A 25,111-nucleotide genomic window follows, 5' to 3' on the forward strand; every position below is an offset into this window, starting at 1 on the left:
AATAATAATAACTAGAATTGTACATTTCCTAAAGGAAATGTGAATGGGGTTTGCGTGGCAAATCGATGGGGTACAATGTATTTGTTTTGGTAGCTAGGGTGTTCTGAATGGTTGCTAGGGTGTTCTGAGTGGTTGCTAGGTGGTTGCTAAGGTGTTGCTAGGCGGTTGCTAGGGTGTCCTGAGTGGTTGCTAAGGTGTTGCTAGGTGGTTGCTAAGGTGTCCTAAGTGGTTGCTAGGCGGTTGCTAGGGTGTCCTAAGTGGTTGCTAAGGTGTTGCTAGGCGGTTGCTAGGGTGTCCTGAGTGGTTGCTAGGTGGTTGCTAGGCGGTTGCTAGGGTGTTCTGAGTGGTTGCTAGGCGGTTGCTAAGGTGTCCTAAGTGGTTGCTAGGTGGTTGCTAAGGTGTTGCTAGGTGGTTGCTAGGGTATTCTAAGTGGTTGCTAAGGCGTTGCTAGGCGGTTGCTAAGGTGTCCTAAGTGGTTGCTAAGTGGTTGCTAAGGTGTTGCTAGGTGGTTGCTAGGGTATTCTAAGTGGTTGCTAAGGCGTTGCTAGGCGGTTGCTAGGGTGTCCTGAGTGGTTGCTAGGTGGTTGCTAAGGTGTTGCTAGGCGGTTGCTAAGGTGTCCTAAGTGGTTGCCAAGGTGTTGCTAGGTGGTTGCTAGGGTATTCTAAGTGGTTGCTAAGGCGTTGCTAGGCGGTTGCTAGGGTGTCCTGAGTGGTCGCTAGGCCCTTACTAAGGCGTTACTAGGCGGTTGTTAGGTGGTTGCTAGGGTAATTTGGGTGGTTGCTAGGCAGTTGCTAGGGTACCCTGGGTGGTTACTAGGCAAGCCTCACATACATGCCTGATGAAATATTTATACTTAGTGAGCATTTCTAGCAAGTTACAGTACATGGCTAGTCAATATTAGCATGTAGCTAGTCACTGCTAGCATGTGTAGCATATAGGAAGTTCCGTTTGCTAGCATGAGTCAAACGAGCCAATCCCCAAGTCTCTACGATGTTCCGATGCTGAGATATAGCTGTTGATAAACGGTTGCTAGGGTACTCTCTTTTGTTGCTATGGGCGAGGTTACAGAGTGAACTTGAATGTGGTTGGCTGTCCAAGTCAAATGAGCCAACCCCCAAGTCAATAGGACACTGCCAAGCAAAGATATGCATGTAGGCCAGTTATAATGGCAGTCTATGGGACCAGTTTGGGGGCGTGGCTTGTGAGATTCATTATCATATTGAGATGCTCATTGGTTGTCTGAGTCAGATGAGCCATCCCCCAAGCCAATAGGACACTGCTAAGCAAAGATATGCATGTAGGGCAGTTATAATGGCAGTCTATGGGACCAGTTTGGGGGCGTGGCTTATGAGCTTCATTATCATATTGAGATGCTGATTGGTTGTCTGAGTCAGATGAGCCCACCCCCATGTCTCTATGACACTCCTATGTAATGTTATAGATGTGTGACCTTTATAATGGAAGTCAATGGGATCTGCAATGGGACATCCCACCCCATGTTAAGTCAATGGGGCACTTATTAAGGGTCTTTAAGTGGTTTGGGGGGGCGTGGCTTGTGAGCTTCAAAATCATATTGAGATGCTGATTGGTTGCCTCAGTCAAGTAAGGCAACCCCCAAGTCTGTATGACACTGCTATGTAATGTGATTGACATGCGAGTCAAGAAATGAATGGGAGTCAATGGGCCATGTAAAGTCAATGGGGACCCCTTTGGGACGTCCTAGCACCCCAGGGGTACAACTTATACCCCCTTTGGGGGTATGTTCTCATACAGGCTGCAACCCCCTACAGATGTTGCGAATCCCATATTTCTACGAATTTCACACTTGGCGCTATGACGCTTTAAAGGTCGTCCCATTTCGCGGGGGCGTTAGTGCTCTTCTAGAAAAATGAATGGGAGTCAATGGGGCTAATGTAAGTCAATGGGAGCACTTTGGGACGTCCTAGAGCCCCAGGGGTGCAACTTTTACCCCCTTGCAAGGTATGTTCTCACTTAGGCTGCAACCCTCTACAGATGCTGTGAATCCCATATTTCTATGAAATTCACACGCGGCGCTGTGAGTCGTCAAAGTTCGGCTCAATGTTAAGTCTATGGGATTTTTGGGGGGGTTTTTTGGCCCCTGCGGGGCCAAAAAACCCCCGACCCCTTACAAAAGTCATAGCACACCATTCCCGATAAAACCGGACGATTTGACACCACGTTCAAGGGTGTGGGACAAAAGCTGCGGGACTAGTTACGCGCCGAAAAAGCGCACGGAAGATGGAAGAAGAATAATAATAAACCGGCACAATTGTAAGAATGGACTTTGCCTATGGCAAACCCCATTAACTAGAATTGTACATTTCCTAAAGGAAATGTGAATGGGGTTTGCGTGGCAAATCGATGGGGTACAATGTATTTGTTTTGGTTGCTAGGGTGTTCTGAATGGTTGCTAAGGTGTTCTGAGTGGTTGGTAGGTGGTTGCTAAGGTGTTCTAAGTGATTGCTAAGGCGTTGCTAGGCGGTTGCTAGGGTGTCCTAAGTGGTTGCTAGGTGGTTGCTAAGGTGTTGCTAGGCGGTTGCTAGGGTGTCCTGAGTGGTTGCTAAGTGGTTGCTAAGGTGGTGCTAGGTGGTTGCTAAGGTGTCCTAAGTGGTTGCTAGGTGGTTGCGAAGGTGTTGCTAGGTGGTTGCTAGGGTATTCTAAGTGGTTGCTAAGGCGTTGCTAGGCGGTTGCTAGGGTGTCCTGAGTGGTTGCTAGGTGGTTGCTAAGGTGTTGCTAGGGTGTTCTAAGTGGTTGCTAGGCGGTTGCTAGGGTGTCCTAAGTGGTTGCTAGGTGGTTGCTAAGGTGTTGCTAGGCGGTTGCTAGGGTATTCTGAGTGGTTGCTAAGGCGTTGCTAGGCGGTTGCTAGGGTGTCCTGAGTGGTTGCTAGGCCCTTACTAAGGCGTTACTAGGCAGTTGCTAGGTGGTTGCTAGGCGGTTGCTAGGGTAATTTGGGTGGTTGCTAGGCAGTTGCTAGGGTACCCTGGGTGGTTAATAGGCAAGCCTCACATACATGCCTGATTAAATATTTATACTTAGTAAGCATTTCTAGCAAATAACAGTACTTGGCTAGTCAATATTAGCATGTAGCTAGTTAGTGCTAGCATGTGTAGCATATAGGAAGTTCCGTTTGCTAGCATGGATGAAACGAGCCAATCCCCAAGTGTCTACGATGTTCAGATGCTGAGATATAGCTGTTGATGAATGGTTGCTAGGGTACTCTGTTTTGTTGCTATGGGTGAGGTTACAGAGTGAACTTGAATGTGGTTGGCTGTCCAAGTCAAATAAACCAACCCCCATGTCTCTATGACACTGCTATGCAAAGATATGCATCTAGGCCTATTTTAATGGCAGTCTATGGGACCAGTTTGGGGGCGTGGCTTGTGAGCTTCATTATCATATTGAGATGCTCATTGGTTGTCTTAGTCAGATGAGCCCACCCCCAAGTCAATAGGACACTGCTAAGCAAAGATATGCATGTAGACCAGTTACAATAGCAGTCTATGGGACCAGTTTGGGGGCGTGGCTTGTGAGCTTCATTACCATATTGAGATGCTCATTGGTTGTCTGAGTCCAATGAGCCAACCCCTAAGCCTATATGACCCTGCAATGCAAAGATATGCATCTAGCCCTATTATAATAGAAGTCTATGGGAGCCATTTGGGGGCGTGGCTTGTGAGCTTCATTATCATAGAGTGATGCTGATTGGTTGCCTGAGTCAAATGAGCCCACCCCCATGTCTCTATGACATTCCTATGTAATGTTATAGATGTGTGACCTTTATAATGGAAGTCAATGGGATCTGCAATGGGACACCCCATGTTAAGTCAATGGGGCACTTATTAGGGGTCTTTAAGTGGTTTGGGGGGGCGTGGCTTGTGAGCTTCAAAATCATAATGAGATGCTGATTGGTTGCCTGAGTCAAATAAGCCCACCCCCAAGTCTGTATGACAGTGCTATGTACTGTGATTGACATATGACATTTATAATGGGAGTCAATGTAATGAATGGGAGTCAATGGGCAATGTAAAGTCAATGGGGACCCTTTTGGGACGTCCTAGCACCCCAGGGGTACAACCAATACCCCCTTTCAGGGTATGTTCTCACTTAGGCTGCAAGCCCCTACAGATGTTGTGAATCCCATATTTCTATGAAATTCAGAATGGACGCAATGATTGGTTAAAGTTCGAGTGGTTGCTAGGTGGTTGCTAAGGTGTTGCTAGGGTGTTCTAAGTGGTTGCTAGGCGGTTGCTAGGGTGTCCTAAGTGGTTGCTAGGTGGTTGCTAAGGTGTTGCTAGGCGGTTGCTAGGGTGTCCTGAGTGGTTGCTAAGTGGTTGCTAAGGTGGTGCTAGGTGGTTGCTAAGGTGTCCTAAGTGGTTGCTAGGTGGTTGCTAAGGTGTTGCTAGGTGGTTGCTAGGGTATTCTAAGTGGTTGCTAAGGCGTTGCTAGGCGGTTGCTAGGGTGTCCTGAGTGGTTGCTAGGTGGTTGCTAAGGTGTTGCTAGGGTGTTCTAAGTGGTTGCTAGGCGGTTGCTAGGGTGTCCTAAGTGGTTGCTAGGTGGTTGCTAAGGTGTTGCTAGGTGGTTGCTAGGGTATTCTGAGTGGTTGCTAAGGCGTTGCTAGGCGGTTGCTAGGGTGTCCTGAGTGGTTGCTAGGCCCTTACTAAGGCGTTACTAGGCAGTTGCTAGGTGGTTGCTAGGCGGTTGCTAGGGTAATTTGGGTGGTTGCTAGGCAGTTGCTAGGGTACCCTGGGTGGTTAATAGGCAAGCCTCACATACATGCCTGATTAAATATTTATACTTAGTAAGCATTTCTAGCAAATAACAGTACTTGGCTAGTCAATATTAGCATGTAGCTAGTTAGTGCTAGCATGTGTAGCATATAGGAAGTTCCGTTTGCTAGCATGGATGAAACGAGCCAATCCCCAAGTGTCTACGATGTTCAGATGCTGAGATATAGCTGTTGATGAATGGTTGCTAGGGTACTCTGTTTTGTTGCTATGGGTGAGGTTACAGAGTGAACTTGAATGTGGTTGGCTGTCCAAGTCAAATAAACCAACCCCCATGTCTCTATGACACTGCTATGCAAAGATATGCATCTAGGCCTATTTTAATGGCAGTCTATGGGACCAGTTTGGGGGCGTGGCTTGTGAGCTTCATTATCATATTGAGATGCTCATTGGTTGTCTTAGTCAGATGAGCCCACCCCCAAGTCAATAGGACACTGCTAAGCAAAGATATGCATGTAGACCAGTTACAATAGCAGTCTATGGGACCAGTTTGGGGGCGTGGCTTGTGAGCTTCATTACCATATTGAGATGCTCATTGGTTGTCTGAGTCCAATGAGCCAACCCCTAAGCCTATATGACCCTGCAATGCAAAGATATGCATCTAGCCCTATTATAATAGAAGTCTATGGGAGCCATTTGGGGGCGTGGCTTGTGAGCTTCATTATCATAGAGTGATGCTGATTGGTTGCCTGAGTCAAATGAGCCCACCCCCATGTCTCTATGACATTCCTATGTAATGTTATAGATGTGTGACCTTTATAATGGAAGTCAATGGGATCTGCAATGGGACACCCCATGTTAAGTCAATGGGGCACTTATTAGGGGTCTTTAAGTGGTTTGGGGGGGCGTGGCTTGTGAGCTTCAAAATCATAATGAGATGCTGATTGGTTGCCTGAGTCAAATAAGCCCACCCCCAAGTCTGTATGACAGTGCTATGTACTGTGATTGACATATGACATTTATAATGGGAGTCAATGTAATGAATGGGAGTCAATGGGCAATGTAAAGTCAATGGGGACCCTTTTGGGACGTCCTAGCACCCCAGGGGTACAACCAATACCCCCTTTCAGGGTATGTTCTCACTTAGGCTGCAAGCCCCTACAGATGTTGTGAATCCCATATTTCTATGAAATTCAGAATGGACGCAATGATTGGTTAAAGTTCGAGTGGTTGCTAGGTGGTTGCTAAGGTGTTGCTAGGGTGTTCTAAGTGGTTGCTAGGCGGTTGCTAGGGTGTCCTAAGTGGTTGCTAGGTGGTTGCTAAGGTGTTGCTAGGCGGTTGCTAGGGTGTCCTGAGTGGTTGCTAAGTGGTTGCTAAGGTGGTGCTAGGTGGTTGCTAAGGTGTCCTAAGTGGTTGCTAGGTGGTTGCTAAGGTGTTGCTAGGTGGTTGCTAGGGTATTCTAAGTGGTTGCTAAGGCGTTGCTAGGCGGTTGCTAGGGTGTCCTGAGTGGTTGCTAGGTGGTTGCTAAGGTGTTGCTAGGGTGTTCTAAGTGGTTGCTAGGCGGTTGCTAGGGTGTCCTAAGTGGTTGCTAGGTGGTTGCTAAGGTGTTGCTAGGTGGTTGCTAGGGTATTCTGAGTGGTTGCTAAGGCGTTGCTAGGCGGTTGCTAGGGTGTCCTGAGTGGTTGCTAGGCCCTTACTAAGGCGTTACTAGGCAGTTGCTAGGTGGTTGCTAGGCGGTTGCTAGGGTAATTTGGGTGGTTGCTAGGCAGTTGCTAGGGTACCCTGGGTGGTTAATAGGCAAGCCTCACATACATGCCTGATTAAATATTTATACTTAGTAAGCATTTCTAGCAAATAACAGTACTTGGCTAGTCAATATTAGCATGTAGCTAGTTAGTGCTAGCATGTGTAGCATATAGGAAGTTCCGTTTGCTAGCATGGATGAAACGAGCCAATCCCCAAGTGTCTACGATGTTCAGATGCTGAGATATAGCTGTTGATGAATGGTTGCTAGGGTACTCTGTTTTGTTGCTATGGGTGAGGTTACAGAGTGAACTTGAATGTGGTTGGCTGTCCAAGTCAAATAAACCAACCCCCATGTCTCTATGACACTGCTATGCAAAGATATGCATCTAGGCCTATTTTAATGGCAGTCTATGGGACCAGTTTGGGGGCGTGGCTTGTGAGCTTCATTATCATATTGAGATGCTCATTGGTTGTCTTAGTCAGATGAGCCCACCCCCAAGTCAATAGGACACTGCTAAGCAAAGATATGCATGTAGACCAGTTACAATAGCAGTCTATGGGACCAGTTTGGGGGCGTGGCTTGTGAGCTTCATTACCATATTGAGATGCTCATTGGTTGTCTGAGTCCAATGAGCCAACCCCTAAGCCTATATGACCCTGCAATGCAAAGATATGCATCTAGCCCTATTATAATAGAAGTCTATGGGAGCCATTTGGGGGCGTGGCTTGTGAGCTTCATTATCATAGAGTGATGCTGATTGGTTGCCTGAGTCAAATGAGCCCACCCCCATGTCTCTATGACATTCCTATGTAATGTTATAGATGTGTGACCTTTATAATGGAAGTCAATGGGATCTGCAATGGGACACCCCATGTTAAGTCAATGGGGCACTTATTAGGGGTCTTTAAGTGGTTTGGGGGGGCGTGGCTTGTGAGCTTCAAAATCATAATGAGATGCTGATTGGTTGCCTGAGTCAAATAAGCCCACCCCCAAGTCTGTATGACAGTGCTATGTACTGTGATTGACATATGACATTTATAATGGGAGTCAATGTAATGAATGGGAGTCAATGGGCAATGTAAAGTCAATGGGGACCCTTTTGGGACGTCCTAGCACCCCAGGGGTACAACCAATACCCCCTTTCAGGGTATGTTCTCACTTAGGCTGCAAGCCCCTACAGATGTTGTGAATCCCATATTTCTATGAAATTCAGAATGGACGCAATGATTGGTTAAAGTTCGAGTGGTTGCTAGGTGGTTGCTAAGGTGTTGCTAGGGTGTTCTAAGTGGTTGCTAGGCGGTTGCTAGGGTGTCCTAAGTGGTTGCTAGGTGGTTGCTAAGGTGTTGCTAGGCGGTTGCTAGGGTGTCCTGAGTGGTTGCTAAGTGGTTGCTAAGGTGGTGCTAGGTGGTTGCTAAGGTGTCCTAAGTGGTTGCTAGGTGGTTGCTAAGGTGTTGCTAGGTGGTTGCTAGGGTATTCTAAGTGGTTGCTAAGGCGTTGCTAGGCGGTTGCTAGGGTGTCCTGAGTGGTTGCTAGGTGGTTGCTAAGGTGTTGCTAGGGTGTTCTAAGTGGTTGCTAGGCGGTTGCTAGGGTGTCCTAAGTGGTTGCTAGGTGGTTGCTAAGGTGTTGCTAGGTGGTTGCTAGGGTATTCTGAGTGGTTGCTAAGGCGTTGCTAGGCGGTTGCTAGGGTGTCCTGAGTGGTTGCTAGGCCCTTACTAAGGCGTTACTAGGCAGTTGCTAGGTGGTTGCTAGGCGGTTGCTAGGGTAATTTGGGTGGTTGCTAGGCAGTTGCTAGGGTACCCTGGGTGGTTAATAGGCAAGCCTCACATACATGCCTGATTAAATATTTATACTTAGTAAGCATTTCTAGCAAATAACAGTACTTGGCTAGTCAATATTAGCATGTAGCTAGTTAGTGCTAGCATGTGTAGCATATAGGAAGTTCCGTTTGCTAGCATGGATGAAACGAGCCAATCCCCAAGTGTCTACGATGTTCAGATGCTGAGATATAGCTGTTGATGAATGGTTGCTAGGGTACTCTGTTTTGTTGCTATGGGTGAGGTTACAGAGTGAACTTGAATGTGGTTGGCTGTCCAAGTCAAATAAACCAACCCCCATGTCTCTATGACACTGCTATGCAAAGATATGCATCTAGGCCTATTTTAATGGCAGTCTATGGGACCAGTTTGGGGGCGTGGCTTGTGAGCTTCATTATCATATTGAGATGCTCATTGGTTGTCTTAGTCAGATGAGCCCACCCCCAAGTCAATAGGACACTGCTAAGCAAAGATATGCATGTAGACCAGTTACAATAGCAGTCTATGGGACCAGTTTGGGGGCGTGGCTTGTGAGCTTCATTACCATATTGAGATGCTCATTGGTTGTCTGAGTCCAATGAGCCAACCCCTAAGCCTATATGACCCTGCAATGCAAAGATATGCATCTAGCCCTATTATAATAGAAGTCTATGGGAGCCATTTGGGGGCGTGGCTTGTGAGCTTCATTATCATAGAGTGATGCTGATTGGTTGCCTGAGTCAAATGAGCCCACCCCCATGTCTCTATGACATTCCTATGTAATGTTATAGATGTGTGACCTTTATAATGGAAGTCAATGGGATCTGCAATGGGACACCCCATGTTAAGTCAATGGGGCACTTATTAGGGGTCTTTAAGTGGTTTGGGGGGGCGTGGCTTGTGAGCTTCAAAATCATAATGAGATGCTGATTGGTTGCCTGAGTCAAATAAGCCCACCCCCAAGTCTGTATGACAGTGCTATGTACTGTGATTGACATATGACATTTATAATGGGAGTCAATGTAATGAATGGGAGTCAATGGGCAATGTAAAGTCAATGGGGACCCTTTTGGGACGTCCTAGCACCCCAGGGGTACAACCAATACCCCCTTTCAGGGTATGTTCTCACTTAGGCTGCAAGCCCCTACAGATGTTGTGAATCCCATATTTCTATGAAATTCAGAATGGACGCAATGATTGGTTAAAGTTCGAGTGGTTGCTAGGTGGTTGCTAAGGTGTTGCTAGGGTGTTCTAAGTGGTTGCTAGGCGGTTGCTAGGGTGTCCTAAGTGGTTGCTAGGTGGTTGCTAAGGTGTTGCTAGGCGGTTGCTAGGGTGTCCTGAGTGGTTGCTAAGTGGTTGCTAAGGTGGTGCTAGGTGGTTGCTAAGGTGTCCTAAGTGGTTGCTAGGTGGTTGCTAAGGTGTTGCTAGGTGGTTGCTAGGGTATTCTAAGTGGTTGCTAAGGCGTTGCTAGGCGGTTGCTAGGGTGTCCTGAGTGGTTGCTAGGTGGTTGCTAAGGTGTTGCTAGGGTGTTCTAAGTGGTTGCTAGGCGGTTGCTAGGGTGTCCTAAGTGGTTGCTAGGTGGTTGCTAAGGTGTTGCTAGGTGGTTGCTAGGGTATTCTGAGTGGTTGCTAAGGCGTTGCTAGGCGGTTGCTAGGGTGTCCTGAGTGGTTGCTAGGCCCTTACTAAGGCGTTACTAGGCAGTTGCTAGGTGGTTGCTAGGCGGTTGCTAGGGTAATTTGGGTGGTTGCTAGGCAGTTGCTAGGGTACCCTGGGTGGTTAATAGGCAAGCCTCACATACATGCCTGATTAAATATTTATACTTAGTAAGCATTTCTAGCAAATAACAGTACTTGGCTAGTCAATATTAGCATGTAGCTAGTTAGTGCTAGCATGTGTAGCATATAGGAAGTTCCGTTTGCTAGCATGGATGAAACGAGCCAATCCCCAAGTGTCTACGATGTTCAGATGCTGAGATATAGCTGTTGATGAATGGTTGCTAGGGTACTCTGTTTTGTTGCTATGGGTGAGGTTACAGAGTGAACTTGAATGTGGTTGGCTGTCCAAGTCAAATAAACCAACCCCCATGTCTCTATGACACTGCTATGCAAAGATATGCATCTAGGCCTATTTTAATGGCAGTCTATGGGACCAGTTTGGGGGCGTGGCTTGTGAGCTTCATTATCATATTGAGATGCTCATTGGTTGTCTTAGTCAGATGAGCCCACCCCCAAGTCAATAGGACACTGCTAAGCAAAGATATGCATGTAGACCAGTTACAATAGCAGTCTATGGGACCAGTTTGGGGGCGTGGCTTGTGAGCTTCATTACCATATTGAGATGCTCATTGGTTGTCTGAGTCCAATGAGCCAACCCCTAAGCCTATATGACCCTGCAATGCAAAGATATGCATCTAGCCCTATTATAATAGAAGTCTATGGGAGCCATTTGGGGGCGTGGCTTGTGAGCTTCATTATCATAGAGTGATGCTGATTGGTTGCCTGAGTCAAATGAGCCCACCCCCATGTCTCTATGACATTCCTATGTAATGTTATAGATGTGTGACCTTTATAATGGAAGTCAATGGGATCTGCAATGGGACACCCCATGTTAAGTCAATGGGGCACTTATTAGGGGTCTTTAAGTGGTTTGGGGGGGCGTGGCTTGTGAGCTTCAAAATCATAATGAGATGCTGATTGGTTGCCTGAGTCAAATAAGCCCACCCCCAAGTCTGTATGACAGTGCTATGTACTGTGATTGACATATGACATTTATAATGGGAGTCAATGTAATGAATGGGAGTCAATGGGCAATGTAAAGTCAATGGGGACCCTTTTGGGACGTCCTAGCACCCCAGGGGTACAACCAATACCCCCTTTCAGGGTATGTTCTCACTTAGGCTGCAAGCCCCTACAGATGTTGTGAATCCCATATTTCTATGAAATTCAGAATGGACGCAATGATTGGTTAAAGTTCGGCTCCATGTAAAGTCAATGGAGACTTTGGGACGTCCTAGCTCCCCAGGGGTACAACATTTACCGCCTTTCGGGGTGTGGTTTGAAGCCTCCTATAACCCTCTCGAGATGTCGCGAATCCCATGTCTCTACGATATTCACTGTTGGCGCTACGGCGATTTCCGGGAATAGTATCTACGAGTGTCTAGAAAATGAATGGGAGTCAATGGGCCAATGTAAGTCAATGGGAGCACTTTGGGACGTCCTAGAGCCCCAGGGGTGCAACTTATACCCCCTTGCGGGGTATGTTCTCACTTAGGCTGCAACCCCCTACAGATGCTGTGAATCCCATATTTCTATGAATTTCACACTTGGCGCTATAATCTTTCAAAGTTGGGCGTAATGTTGAGTCAATGCGTTTTGGGGGGTGGTTTTGGGGCCCCTGCGGGGCCCCAAAACCACCCACCCCTTATAAAAGTCATAGCACACCATTCCCGATAAGGCCGCACGATTTGAGCCCACTTTCAAGGGTCTGGGACGAAAGCTGCGGGACTAGTTACGCGCCGAAAAAGTGTACGGAAGAAGAAGAAGAAGAAGAAGAAGAATAATAAACCAGCCACAATAGTAAGAATGGACTTTGCCTATGGCAAACCCCATTAACTAGAATTGTACATTTCCTAAAGGAAATGTGAATGGGGTTTGCGTGGCAAATCGATGGGGTACAAAAGGGTACTAAACTGGGCTATAGCACTGGAAAGGTAAGAAATGGTGGTTGCTAAGATGTTGCTAGGGTGTCCTGAGTGGTTGCTAGGTGGTTGCTAGGGTGTTCTGAGTGGTTGCTAGGCGGTTGCTAAGGTGTTGCTAGGAGGTTGCTAAGGTGTCCTGAGTGGTTGCTAGGTGGTTGCTAAGGTGTTGCTAGGCGGTTGCTAGGGTGTCGTGAGTGGTTGCTAAGGTGTTGCTAGGCGGTTGCTAGGGTATTCTGAGTGGTTGCTAGGTGGTTGCTAAGGTATTGCTAGGCGGTTGCTAAGGTGTCCTAAGTGGTTGCTAGGTGGTTGCTAAGGTGTTGCTAGGTGGTTGCTAGGGTATTCTAAGTGGTTGCTAGGCGGTTGCTAGGGTGTCCTGAGTGGTTGCTAGGTGGTTGCTAAGGTGTTGCTAGGTGGTTGCTAGGGTGTCCTGAGTGGTTGCTAGGCGGTTGCTAGGGTGTTCTGAGTGGTTGCTAGGTGGTTGCTAAGGTGTTGCTAGGCGGTTGCTAAGGTGTCCTGTGTGGTTGCTAGGTGGTTGCTAAGGTGTTGCTAGGTGGTTGCTAAGGTATTCTGAGTGGTTGCTAAGGCGTTGCTAGGCGGTTGCTAGGGTGTCCTGAGTGGTCACTAGGCCCTTACTAAGGTGTTACTAGGCGGTTGCTAGGCGGTTGCTAGGGTAATTTGGGTGGTTGCTAGGCAGTTGCTAGGGTACCCTGGGTGGTTACTAGGCAAGCCTCACATACATGCCTGATGAAATATTTATACTTAGTAAGCATTTCTAGCAAGTTACAGTACATGGCTAGTCAATATTAGCATGTAGCTAGTCACTGCTAGCATGTGTAGCATATAGGAAGTTCCGTTTGCTAGCATGAGTCAAACGAGCCAATCCCCAAGTCTCTACGATGTTCCGATGCTGAGATATAGCTGTTGATGAACGGTTGCTAGGGTACTGTCTTTTGTTGCTATGGGCGAGGTTACAGAGTGAACTTGAATGTGGTTGGCTGTCCAAGTCAAATGAGCCAACCCCCAAGTCAATAGGACACTGCTAAGCAAAAATATGCATGTAGAGCAGTTATAATGGCAGTCTATGGGACCAGTTTGGGGGCGTGGCTTGTGAGCTTCATTATCATATTGAGATGCTCATTGGTTGTCTGAGTCAGATGAGCCATCCCCCAAGCCAATAGGACACTGCTAAGCAAAGATATGCATGTAGGGCAGTTATAATGGCAGTCTATGGGACCAGTTTGGGGGCGTGGCTTGTGAGCTTCATTATCATATTGAGATGCTGATTGGTTGTCTGAGTCAGATGAGCCCACCCCCATGTCTCTATGACACTCCTATGTAATGTTATTGATGTGTGACCTTTATAATGGAAGTCAATGGGATCTGCAATGGGACATCCCACCCCATGTTAAGTCAATGGGGCACTTATTAAGGGTCTTTAAGTCGTTTGGGGGGGCGTGGCTTCTGAGCTTCAAAATCATATTGAGATGCTGATTGGTTGCCTGAGACAAATAAGCCAACCCCCAAGTCAGTATGACACTGCCATGTACTGTGATTGACATATGACATTTATAATGGGAGTCAATGTAATGAATGGGAGTCAATGGGCAATGTAAAGTCAATGGGGACCACTTTGGGACGTCCTAGAGCCCCAGGGGTGCAACCTATACCCCCTTTCGGGGTATGTTCTCACTTAGGCTGCAACCCCCTACAGATGTTGTGAATCCCATATTTCTATGAAATTCACAATGGACGCAGTGATTGGTTAAAGTTCGGCTCCATGTAAAGTCAATGGAGACTTTGGGACGTCCTAGCTCCCCAGGGGTACAACATTTACCGCCTTTCGGGGTGTGGTTTGAAGCCTCCTATAACCCTCTCGAGATGTCGCGAATTCCATGTCTGTACGATATTCACTGTTGGCGCTACGGCGATTTCCGGGAATAGTATCTACGAGTGTCTAGAAAATGAATGGGAGTCAATGGGCCCATGTAAGTCAATGGGAGCACTTTGGGACGTCCTAGAGCTCCAGGGGTGCAACTTATACCCCCTTGCGGGGTATGTTCTCACTTAGGCTGCAACCCCCTACAGATGCTGTGAATCCCATATTTCTATGAATTTCACACTTGGCGCTATAATCTGTCAAAGTTGGGCGTAATGTTAAGTCAATGCGTTTTGGGGGGTGGTTTTGGGGCCCCTGCGGGGCCCCAAAACCACCCACCCCTTACAAAAGTCATAGCACACCATTCCCGATAAAGCCGCACGATTTGAGCCCACTTTCAAGGGTCTGGGACGAAAGCTGCGGGACTAGTTACGCGCCGAAAAAGTGTACGGAAGAAGAAGAAGAAGAAGAAGAAGAAGACAGAATAATAAACCACAATAGTAAGAATGGACTTTGCCTAAGGCAAACCCCATTAACTAGAATTGTACATTTCCTAAAGGAAATGTGAATGGGGTTTGCGTGGCAAATCGATGGGGTACAAAAGGGTACTAAACTGGGCTATAGCACTGGAAAGGTAAGAAATGGTGGTTGCTAAGATGTTGCTAGGGTGTCCTGAGTGGTTGCTAGGTGGTTGCTAGGGTGTTCTGAGTGGTTGCTAGGCGGTTGCTAAGGTGTTGCTAGGAGGTTGCTAAGGTGTCCTGAGTGGTTGCTAGGTGGTTGCTAAGGTGTTGCTAGGCGGTTGCTAGGGTGTCGTGAGTGGTTGCTAAGGTGTTGCTAGGCGGTTGCTAGGGTATTCTGAGTGGTTGCTAGGTGGTTGCTAAGGTATTGCTAGGCGGTTGCTAAGGTGTCCTAAGTGGTTGCTAGGTGGTTGCTAAGGTGTTGCTAGGTGGTTGCTAGGGTATTCTAAGTGGTTGCTAGGCGGTTGCTAGGGTGTCCTGAGTGGTTGCTAGGTGGTTGCTAAGGTGTTGCTAGGTGGTTGCTAGGGTGTCCTGAGTGGTTGCTAGGCGGTTGCTAGGGTGTTCTGAGTGGTTGCTAGGTGGTTGCTAAGGTGTTGCTAGGCGGTTGCTAAGGTGTCCTGTGTGGTTGCTAGGTGGTTGCTAAGGTGTTGCTAGGTGGTTGCTAAGGTATTCTGAGTGGTTGCTAAGGCGTTGCTAGGCGGTTGCTAGGGTGTCCTGAGTGGTCACTAGGCCCTTACTAAGGTGTTACTAGGCGGTTGCTAGGCGGTTGCTAGGGTAATTTGGGTGGTTGCTAGGCAGTTGCTAGGGTACCCTGGGTGGTTACTAGGCAAGCCTCACATACATGCCTGATGAAATATTTATACTTAGTAAGCATTTCTAGCAAGTTACAGTACATGGCTAGTCAATATTAGCATGTAGCTAGTCACTGCTAGCATGTGTAGCATATAGGAAGTTCCGTTTGCTAGCATGAGTCAAACGAGCCAATCCCCAAGTCTCTACGATGTTCCGATGCTGAGATATAGCTGTTGATGAACGGTTGCTAGGGTACTGTCTTTTGTTGCTATGGGCGAGGTTACAGAGTGAACTTGAATGTGGTTGGCTGTCCAAGTCAAATGAGCCAACCCCCAAGTCAATAGGACACTGCTAAGCAAAAATATGCATGTAGAGCAGTTATAATGGCAGTCTATGGGACCAGTTTGGGGGCGTGGCTTGTGAGCTTCATTATCATATTGAGATGCTCATTGGTTGTCTGAGTCAGATGAGCCATCCCCCAAGCCAATAGGACACTGCTAAGCAAAGATATGCATGTAGGGCAGTTATAATGGCAGTCTATGGGACCAGTTTGGGGGCGTGGCTTGTGAGCTTCATTATCATATTGAGATGCTGATTGGTTGTCTGAGTCAGATGAGCCCACCCCCATGTCTCTATGACACTCCTATGTAATGTTATTGATGTGTGACCTTTATAATGGAAGTCAATGGGATCTGCAATGGGACATCCCACCCCATGTTAAGTCAATGGGGCACTTATTAAGGGTCTTTAAGTCGTTTGGGGGGGCGTGGCTTCTGAGCTTCAAAATCATATTGAGATGCTGATTGGTTGCCTGAGACAAATAAGCCAACCCCCAAGTCAGTATGACACTGCCATGTACTGTGATTGACATATGACATTTATAATGGGAGTCAATGTAATGAATGGGAGTCAATGGGCAATGTAAAGTCAATGGGGACCACTTTGGGACGTCCTAGAGCCCCAGGGGTGCAACCTATACCCCCTTTCGGGGTATGTTCTCACTTAGGCTGCAACCCCCTACAGATGTTGTGAATCCCATATTTCTATGAAATTCACAATGGACGCAGTGATTGGTTAAAGTTCGGCTCCATGTAAAGTCAATGGAGACTTTGGGACGTCCTAGCTCCCCAGGGGTACAACATTTACCGCCTTTCGGGGTGTGGTTTGAAGCCTCCTATAACCCTCTCGAGATGTCGCGAATTCCATGTCTGTACGATATTCACTGTTGGCGCTACGGCGATTTCCGGGAATAGTATCTACGAGTGTCTAGAAAATGAATGGGAGTCAATGGGCCCATGTAAGTCAATGGGAGCACTTTGGGACGTCCTAGAGCTCCAGGGGTGCAACTTATACCCCCTTGCGGGGTATGTTCTCACTTAGGCTGCAACCCCCTACAGATGCTGTGAATCCCATATTTCTATGAATTTCACACTTGGCGCTATAATCTGTCAAAGTTGGGCGTAATGTTAAGTCAATGCGTTTTGGGGGGTGGTTTTGGGGCCCCTGCGGGGCCCCAAAACCACCCACCCCTTACAAAAGTCATAGCACACCATTCCCGATAAAGCCGCACGATTTGAGCCCACTTTCAAGGGTCTGGGACGAAAGCTGCGGGACTAGTTACGCGCCGAAAAAGTGTACGGAAGAAGAAGAAGAAGAAGAAGAAGAAGACAGAATAATAAACCACAATAGTAAGAATGGACTTTGCCTAAGGCAAACCCCATTAACTAGAATTGTACATTTCCTAAAGGAAATGTGAATGGGGTTTGCGTGGCAAATCGCAGGGGTACAAAATGGTACTAAACTGGGCAATAGCACTGGAAAGGTAAGAAATGGTGGTTGCTAAGATGTTGCTAGGCGGTTGCTAGGGTGTCCTGAGTGGTTGCTAGGTGGTTGCTAGGGTGTTCTGAGTGGTTGCTAAGTGGTTGCTAAGGTGTTGCTAGGCGGTTGCTAGGGTGTTCTGAGTGGTTGCTAGGTGGTTGCTAAGGTGTTGCTAGGCGGTTGCTAGGGTGTCCTGAGTGGTTGCTAGGGGGTTGCTAAGGTGTTGCTAGGTGGTTGCTTGGGTGTCCTGAGTGGTTGCTAGGTGGTTGCTAAGGTGTTGCTAGGTGGTTGCTAGGGTGTTCTGAGTGGTTGCTAGGCGGTTGCTAGGGTGTTCTGAGTGGTTGCTAGGTGGTTGCTAAGGTGTTGCTAGGCGGTTGCTAAGGTGTCCTAAGTGGTTGCTAAGGTGTTGCTAGGTGGTTGCTAGGGTATTCTGAGTGGTTGCTAAGGCGTTGCTAGGCGGTTGCTAGGGTGTCCTGAGTGGTTGCTAGGTGGTTGCTAAGGTGTTGCTAGGCAGTTGCTAGGGTGTCCAAAGTGGTTGCTAGGTGGTTGCTAAGGTGTTGCTAGGCGGTTGCTAGGGTGTCCTGAGTGGTTGCTAAGGCGTTGCTAGGTGGTTGCTAGGGTATTCTAAGTGGTTGCTAAGGCGTTGCTAGGCGGTTGCTAGGGTAATTTGGGTGGTTGCTAGGCAGTTGCTAGGGTACCCTGGGTGGTTACTAGGCAAGCCTCACATACTTGCCTGATGAAATATTTATACTTAGTAAGCATTTCTAGCAAGTTACAGTACTTGGCTAGTCAATATTAGCATGTAGCTAGTCACTGCTAGCATATGTAGCATATAGGAAGATCCGTTTGCTAGCATGAGTGAAACGAGCCAATCCCCAAGTCTCTACGATGTTCCGATGCTGAGATATAGCTGTTGATGAATGGTTGCTAGGGTACTCTGTTTTGTTGCTATGGGCGAGGTTACAGAGTGAACTTGAATGTGGTTGGCTGTCCAAGTCAAATGAGCCAACCCCCAAGTCAATAGGACACTGCTAAGCAAAGATATGCATGTAGGCCTATTTTAATGGAAGTCTATGGGACCAATTTGGGGGCGTGGCTTGTGAGCTTCATTATCATATCGAGATGCTCATTGGTTGTCTGAGTCAGATGAGCCATCCCCCAAGTCAATAGGACACTGCTAAGCAAAGATATGCATGTAGGCCAGTTATAATGGCAGTCTATGGGACCAGTTTGGGGGCGTGGCTTGTGAGCTTCATTACCATATTGAGATGCTCATTGGTTGTCTGGGTCCAATGAGCCAACCCCTAAGCCTGTATGACACTGCAATGCAAAGATATGCATCTAGCCCAATTATAATAGAAGTGTATGGGATCAATTTGGGGGCGTGGCTTGTGAGCTTCATTATCATATAGTGATGCTGATTGGTTGCCTGAGTCAAATGAGCCCACCCCCATGTCTCTAAGACACTCCTATGTAATGTTATAGATGTGTGACCTTTATAATGGAAGTCAATGGGATGTGCAATGGGACGCCCCACCCCATGTTAAGTCAATGGGGCAGATATTAAGGGGCTTTAAATGATTTGGGGGGCGTGGCTTGTGAGCTTCAAAATCATATTGAGATGCTGATTGGTTGCCTTAGTCAAGTTAGCCAACCCCCAAGTCTGTATGACACTGCCATGTACTGTGATTGACATGTGAGTCAAGAAATGAATGGGAGTCAATGGGCCATGTAAAGTCAATGGGGACCCCTTTGGGACGTCCTAGCACCCTAGGGGTACAACTTATACCCCCTTTTGGGGTACGTACTCATACAGGCTGCAACCCCCTACAGATGTTGCGAATCCCATATTTCTACGAATTTCACACTTGGCGCTATAACGCTTTAAAGGTCGTCCCATTTCGCGGCGCGTTTAGTGCTCTTCTAGAAAAATGAATGGGAGTCAATGGGGCCCATGTAAGTCAATGGGAAAACTTTGGGACGTCCTAGAGCCCCAGGGGTGCAACTTATACCCCCTTGCGGGGTATGTTCTCACTTAGGCTGCAACCCCCTACAGATGTTGTGAATCCCATATTTCTAGGAAATTCATACTCGGCACTGTGATTCGTCAAAGTTCGGCTCAATGTTAAGTCTATGGGATTTTTGGGGGGGGTTTTTTGGCCCCTGCGGGGCCAAAAAACCCCCCACCCCTTATAAAAGTCATAGCACACCATTCCCGATAAGACCGCACGATTTGAGCCCACTTTCAAGGGTCTGGGACGAAAGCTGCGGGACGAGTTACGCGCCGAAAAATGGTACGGAAGAAGGAAGAAGAAGAAGAATAACTAGAATTGTACATTTCCTAAAGGAAATGTGAATGGGGTTTGCGTGGCAAATCGATGGGGTACAAAATGGTACTAAACTGGGCAATAGCACTGGAAAGGTAAGAAATGGTGGTTGCTAAGATGTTGCTAGGCGGTTGCTAGGGTGTCCTGAGTGGTTGCTAGGTGGTTGCTAAGGTGTTGCTAGGCGGTTGCTAGGGTGTCCTGAGTGGTTGCTAGGTGGTTGCTAAGGTGTTGCTAGGCGGTTGCTAGGGTGTCCTGAGTGGTTGCTAGGTGGTTGCTAAGGTGTTGCTAGGTGGTTGCTAGGGTGTCCTGAGTGGTTGCTAAGTGGTTGCTAAGGTGTTGCTAGGTGGTTGCTAAGGTGTCCTAAGTGGTTGCTAGGTGGTTGCTAAGGTGTTGCTAGGTAGTTGCTAGGGTGTTCTGAGTGGTTGCTAGGTGGTTGCTAAGGTGTTGCTAGGCGGTTGCTAAGGTGTCCTAAGTGGTTGCTAGGTGGTTGCTAAGGTGTTGCTAGGCGGTTGCTAGGGTGTCCTGAGTGGTTGCTAGGTGGTTGCTAAGGTGTTGCTAGGGTGTCCTGAGTGGTTGCTAGGTGGTTGCTAAGGTGTTGCTAGGCGGTTGCTAGGGTGTTCTGAGTGGTTGCTAGGCGGTTGCTAGGGTGTTCTGAGTGGTTGCTAGGTGGTTGCTAAGGTGTTGCTGGGCGGTTGCTAAGGTGTCCTAAGTGGTTGCTAGGTGGTTGCTAAGGTGTTGCTAGGTGGTTGCTAGGGTATTCTGAGTGGTTGCTAAGGCGTTGCTAGGCGGTTGCTAGGGTGTCCTGAGTGGTCGCTAGGCCCTTACTAAGGCATTACTAGGCGGTTGCTAGGTGGTTGCTAGGCGGTTGCTAGGGTAATTTGGGTGGTTGCTAGGCAGTTGCTAGGGTACCCAAGGTGGTTACTAGGCAAGCCTCACATACATGCCTGATGAAATATTTATAGTTAGTAAGCATTTCTAGCAAGTTACAGTACTTGGCTAGTCAATATTAGCATGTAGCTAGTCACTGCTAGCATGCGTAGCATATAGGAAGTTCCGTTTGCTAGCATGAGTCAAACGAGCCAATCCCCAAGTCTCTACGATGTTCTGATGCCGAGATATAGCTGTTGATGAATGGTTGCTAGGGTACTCTGTTTTGTTGCTATGGGCGAGGTTACAGAGTGAACTTGAATGTGGTTGGCTGTCCAAGTCAAATGAGCCAACCCCCAAGTCAATAGGACACTGCTATGCAAAGATATGCATGTAGGCCAGTTATAATGGCAGTCTATGGGATCAGTTTGGGGGCGTGGCTTGTGAGATTCATTATCATATTGAGATGCTCATTGGTTGTCTGAGTCAGATGAGCCATCCCCCAAGCCAATAGGACACTGCCAAGCAAAGATATGCATGTAGGCCAGTTATAATGGCAGTCTATGGGATCAGTTTGGGGGCGTGGCTTGTGAGATTCATTATCATATTGAGATGCTCATTGGTTGTCTGAGTCAGATGAGCCATCCCCCAAGCCAATAGGACACTGCTAAGCAAAGATATGCATGTAGGCCAGTTATAATGGAAGTCTATGGGACCAGTTTGGGGGCGTGGCTTGTGAGCTTCATTATCATATTGAGATGCTGATTGGTTGTCTGAGTCAGATGAGCCATCCCCCAAGCCAATAGGACACTGCTAAGCAAAGATATGCATGTAGGCCAGTTATAATGGCAGTCTATGGGACCAGTTTGGGGGCGTGGCTTGTGAGCTTCATTATCATACTGAGATGCTGATTGGTTGTCTGAGTCAAATGAGCCCACCCCCGTGTCTCTATGACACTCCTATGTAATGTTATAGATGTGTGACCTTTATAATGGAAGTCAATGGGATGTGCAATGGGACGCCCCACCCCATGTTAAGTCAATGGGGCAGTTATTAAGGGTCTTTAAATGGTTTGGGGGGGCGTGGCTTGTGAGTTTCAAAATCATATTGAGATGCTGATTGGTTGCCTCAGTCAAGTTAGCCAACCCCCAAGTCTGTATGACACTGCTATGTAATGTGATTGACATGTGAGTCAAGAAATGAATGGGAGTCAATGGGCCATGTAAAGTCAATGGGGACCCCTTTGGGACGTCCTAGCACCCCAGGGGTACAACTTATACCCCTTTTTGGGGTATGTTCTCATACAGGCTGCAACCCCCTACAGATGTTGCGAATCCCATATTTCTACGAATTTCACACTTGGCGCTATAACGCCTAAAAGGTCGTCCCATTTCGCGGCGCGTTTAGTGCTCTCCTAGAAAAATGAATGGGAGTCAATGGGGCCAATGTAAATCAATGGGAGCACTTTGGGACGTCCTAGAGCCCCAGGGGTGCAACTTTTACCCCCTTGCAAGGTATGTTCTCACTTAGGCTGCAACCCTCTACAGATGCTGTGAATCCCATATTTCTATGAAATTCACACGCGGCGCTGTGAGTCGTCAAAGTTCGGCTCAATGTTAAGTCTATGGGATTTTTGGGGGGGTTTTTTGGCCCCTGCGGGGCCAAAAAACCCCCGACCCCTTATAAAAGTCATAGCACACCATTCCCGATAAGACCGCACGATTTGAGGCCACTTTCAAGGGTCTGGGACGAAAGCTGCGGGACGAGTTACGCGCCGAAAAACGTACGGAAGAAGAATAATAATAAGAACTAGAATTGTACATTTCCTAAAGGAAATGTGAATGGGGTTTGCGTGGCAAATCGATGGGGTACAAAATGGTACTAAACTGGGCAATAGCACTGGAAAGGTAAGAAATGGTCAAATTCATGTGTTTATGTGGTTGCTAGGGTAATGTAAATGGTTGCTAGGGTGTGGCAACGCCTTTGTAATAGGTGAAGACAATAGAGATTTGATCAACCTGAATCAAAAGAACCCCAAACCTGTCTTTCTACGATATTCCTGTGCTAAAATATGGCTTGTTTATGTTGTTATATGGTTGTTAGGGGGCCTAAAGTGGTTGCTAGGGAGTGTCTACAAATTTTTTATGTCACTACTTAATACCGACTTGATAGGCGGAGTAAAATGAGCCCACTCCCAAGCTTCTACGACTCTCTAATCTAGATATCAATGTCAGCTATTTTGTGTCCATGTTAAGTCTATGGGGATTTTGGGGGGTCACTGTCTTGCCCCTCGTGGGGGCAGTGTACCCCCACCCTCTTTGAAAAATCATAGCACACCTCTCCTCAACAGGCCGGTCGATTTGACACCTCACTCATCATTCTAGGGCAAAAAATGCGGGCGGAGTTGCGCGCCGAAGTTTTGAAAAAGTGAACAGTAATAGTAACACTAGAATTGTACATTTCCTAAAGGAAATGTGAATGGGGTTTGCGTGGCAAATCGATGGGGTACAAAAGGGTACTAAACTGGGCTATAGCACTGGAAAGGTAAGAAATGGTGGTTGCTAAGATGTTGCTAGGGTGTCCTGAGTGGTTGCTAGGTGGTTGCTAGGGTGTTCTGAGTGGTTGCTAGGCGGTTGCTAAGGTGTTGCTAGGAGGTTGCTAAGGTGTCCTGAGTGGTTGCTAGGTGGTTGCTAAGGTGTTGCTAGGCGGTTGCTAGGGTGTCGTGAGTGGTTGCTAAGGTGTTGCTAGGCGGTTGCTAGGGTATTCTGAGTGGTTGCTAGGTGGTTGCTAAGGTATTGCTAGGCGGTTGCTAAGGTGTCCTAAGTGGTTGCTAGGTGGTTGCTAAGGTGTTGCTAGGTGGTTGCTAGGGTATTCTAAGTGGTTGCTAGGCGGTTGCTAGGGTGTCCTGAGTGGTTGCTAGGTGGTTGCTAAGGTGTTGCTAGGTGGTTGCTAGGGTGTCCTGAGTGGTTGCTAGGCGGTTGCTAGGGTGTTCTGAGTGGTTGCTAGGTGGTTGCTAAGGTGTTGCTAGGCGGTTGCTAAGGTGTCCTGTGTGGTTGCTAGGTGGTTGCTAAGGTGTTGCTAGGTGGTTGCTAAGGTATTCTGAGTGGTTGCTAAGGCGTTGCTAGGCGGTTGCTAGGGTGTCCTGAGTGGTCACTAGGCCCTTACTAAGGTGTTACTAGGCGGTTGCTAGGCGGTTGCTAGGGTAATTTGGGTGGTTGCTAGGCAGTTGCTAGGGTACCCTGGGTGGTTACTAGGCAAGCCTCACATACATGCCTGATGAAATATTTATACTTAGTAAGCATTTCTAGCAAGTTACAGTACATGGCTAGTCAATATTAGCATGTAGCTAGTCACTGCTAGCATGTGTAGCATATAGGAAGTTCCGTTTGCTAGCATGAGTCAAACGAGCCAATCCCCAAGTCTCTACGATGTTCCGATGCTGAGATATAGCTGTTGATGAACGGTTGCTAGGGTACTGTCTTTTGTTGCTATGGGCGAGGTTACAGAGTGAACTTGAATGTGGTTGGCTGTCCAAGTCAAATGAGCCAACCCCCAAGTCAATAGGACACTGCTAAGCAAAAATATGCATGTAGAGCAGTTATAATGGCAGTCTATGGGACCAGTTTGGGGGCGTGGCTTGTGAGCTTCATTATCATATTGAGATGCTCATTGGTTGTCTGAGTCAGATGAGCCATCCCCCAAGCCAATAGGACACTGCTAAGCAAAGATATGCATGTAGGGCAGTTATAATGGCAGTCTATGGGACCAGTTTGGGGGCGTGGCTTGTGAGCTTCATTATCATATTGAGATGCTGATTGGTTGTCTGAGTCAGATGAGCCCACCCCCATGTCTCTATGACACTCCTATGTAATGTTATTGATGTGTGACCTTTATAATGGAAGTCAATGGGATCTGCAATGGGACATCCCACCCCATGTTAAGTCAATGGGGCACTTATTAAGGGTCTTTAAGTCGTTTGGGGGGGCGTGGCTTCTGAGCTTCAAAATCATATTGAGATGCTGATTGGTTGCCTGAGACAAATAAGCCAACCCCCAAGTCAGTATGACACTGCCATGTACTGTGATTGACATATGACATTTATAATGGGAGTCAATGTAATGAATGGGAGTCAATGGGCAATGTAAAGTCAATGGGGACCACTTTGGGACGTCCTAGAGCCCCAGGGGTGCAACCTATACCCCCTTTCGGGGTATGTTCTCACTTAGGCTGCAACCCCCTACAGATGTTGTGAATCCCATATTTCTATGAAATTCACAATGGACGCAGTGATTGGTTAAAGTTCGGCTCCATGTAAAGTCAATGGAGACTTTGGGACGTCCTAGCTCCCCAGGGGTACAACATTTACCGCCTTTCGGGGTGTGGTTTGAAGCCTCCTATAACCCTCTCGAGATGTCGCGAATTCCATGTCTGTACGATATTCACTGTTGGCGCTACGGCGATTTCCGGGAATAGTATCTACGAGTGTCTAGAAAATGAATGGGAGTCAATGGGCCCATGTAAGTCAATGGGAGCACTTTGGGACGTCCTAGAGCTCCAGGGGTGCAACTTATACCCCCTTGCGGGGTATGTTCTCACTTAGGCTGCAACCCCCTACAGATGCTGTGAATCCCATATTTCTATGAATTTCACACTTGGCGCTATAATCTGTCAAAGTTGGGCGTAATGTTAAGTCAATGCGTTTTGGGGGGTGGTTTTGGGGCCCCTGCGGGGCCCCAAAACCACCCACCCCTTACAAAAGTCATAGCACACCATTCCCGATAAAGCCGCACGATTTGAGCCCACTTTCAAGGGTCTGGGACGAAAGCTGCGGGACTAGTTACGCGCCGAAAAAGTGTACGGAAGAAGAAGAAGAAGAAGAAGAAGAAGACAGAATAATAAACCACAATAGTAAGAATGGACTTTGCCTAAG

General features: G+C 47.6%; 1 protein-coding gene and 1 long non-coding RNA gene across 5 annotated transcripts in view; both read left to right on the forward strand.

Annotated features, from left to right (window-relative positions):
• Positions 1-24,125, forward strand: LOC141376719 (uncharacterized). The gene is made up of 6 exons (XR_012387717.1): positions 1-139; positions 12,049-12,360; positions 19,528-19,678; positions 20,035-20,578; positions 20,871-22,059; positions 22,716-24,125. It is a non-coding gene; the product is annotated as an uncharacterized lncRNA (long non-coding RNA).
• grid1b (glutamate receptor, ionotropic, delta 1b) overlaps positions 1-25,111 on the forward strand; it is a 737,476-nt gene that overhangs the window by 100,114 nt on the left and 612,251 nt on the right. The gene's annotated exons all lie outside the window — the stretch shown is intronic.

This window comes from Danio rerio, chromosome 12 (assembly GCF_049306965.1).
Source record: "Danio rerio strain Tuebingen ecotype United States chromosome 12, GRCz12tu, whole genome shotgun sequence".
Taxonomy (NCBI): Eukaryota; Metazoa; Chordata; class Actinopteri; order Cypriniformes; family Danionidae; genus Danio; species Danio rerio.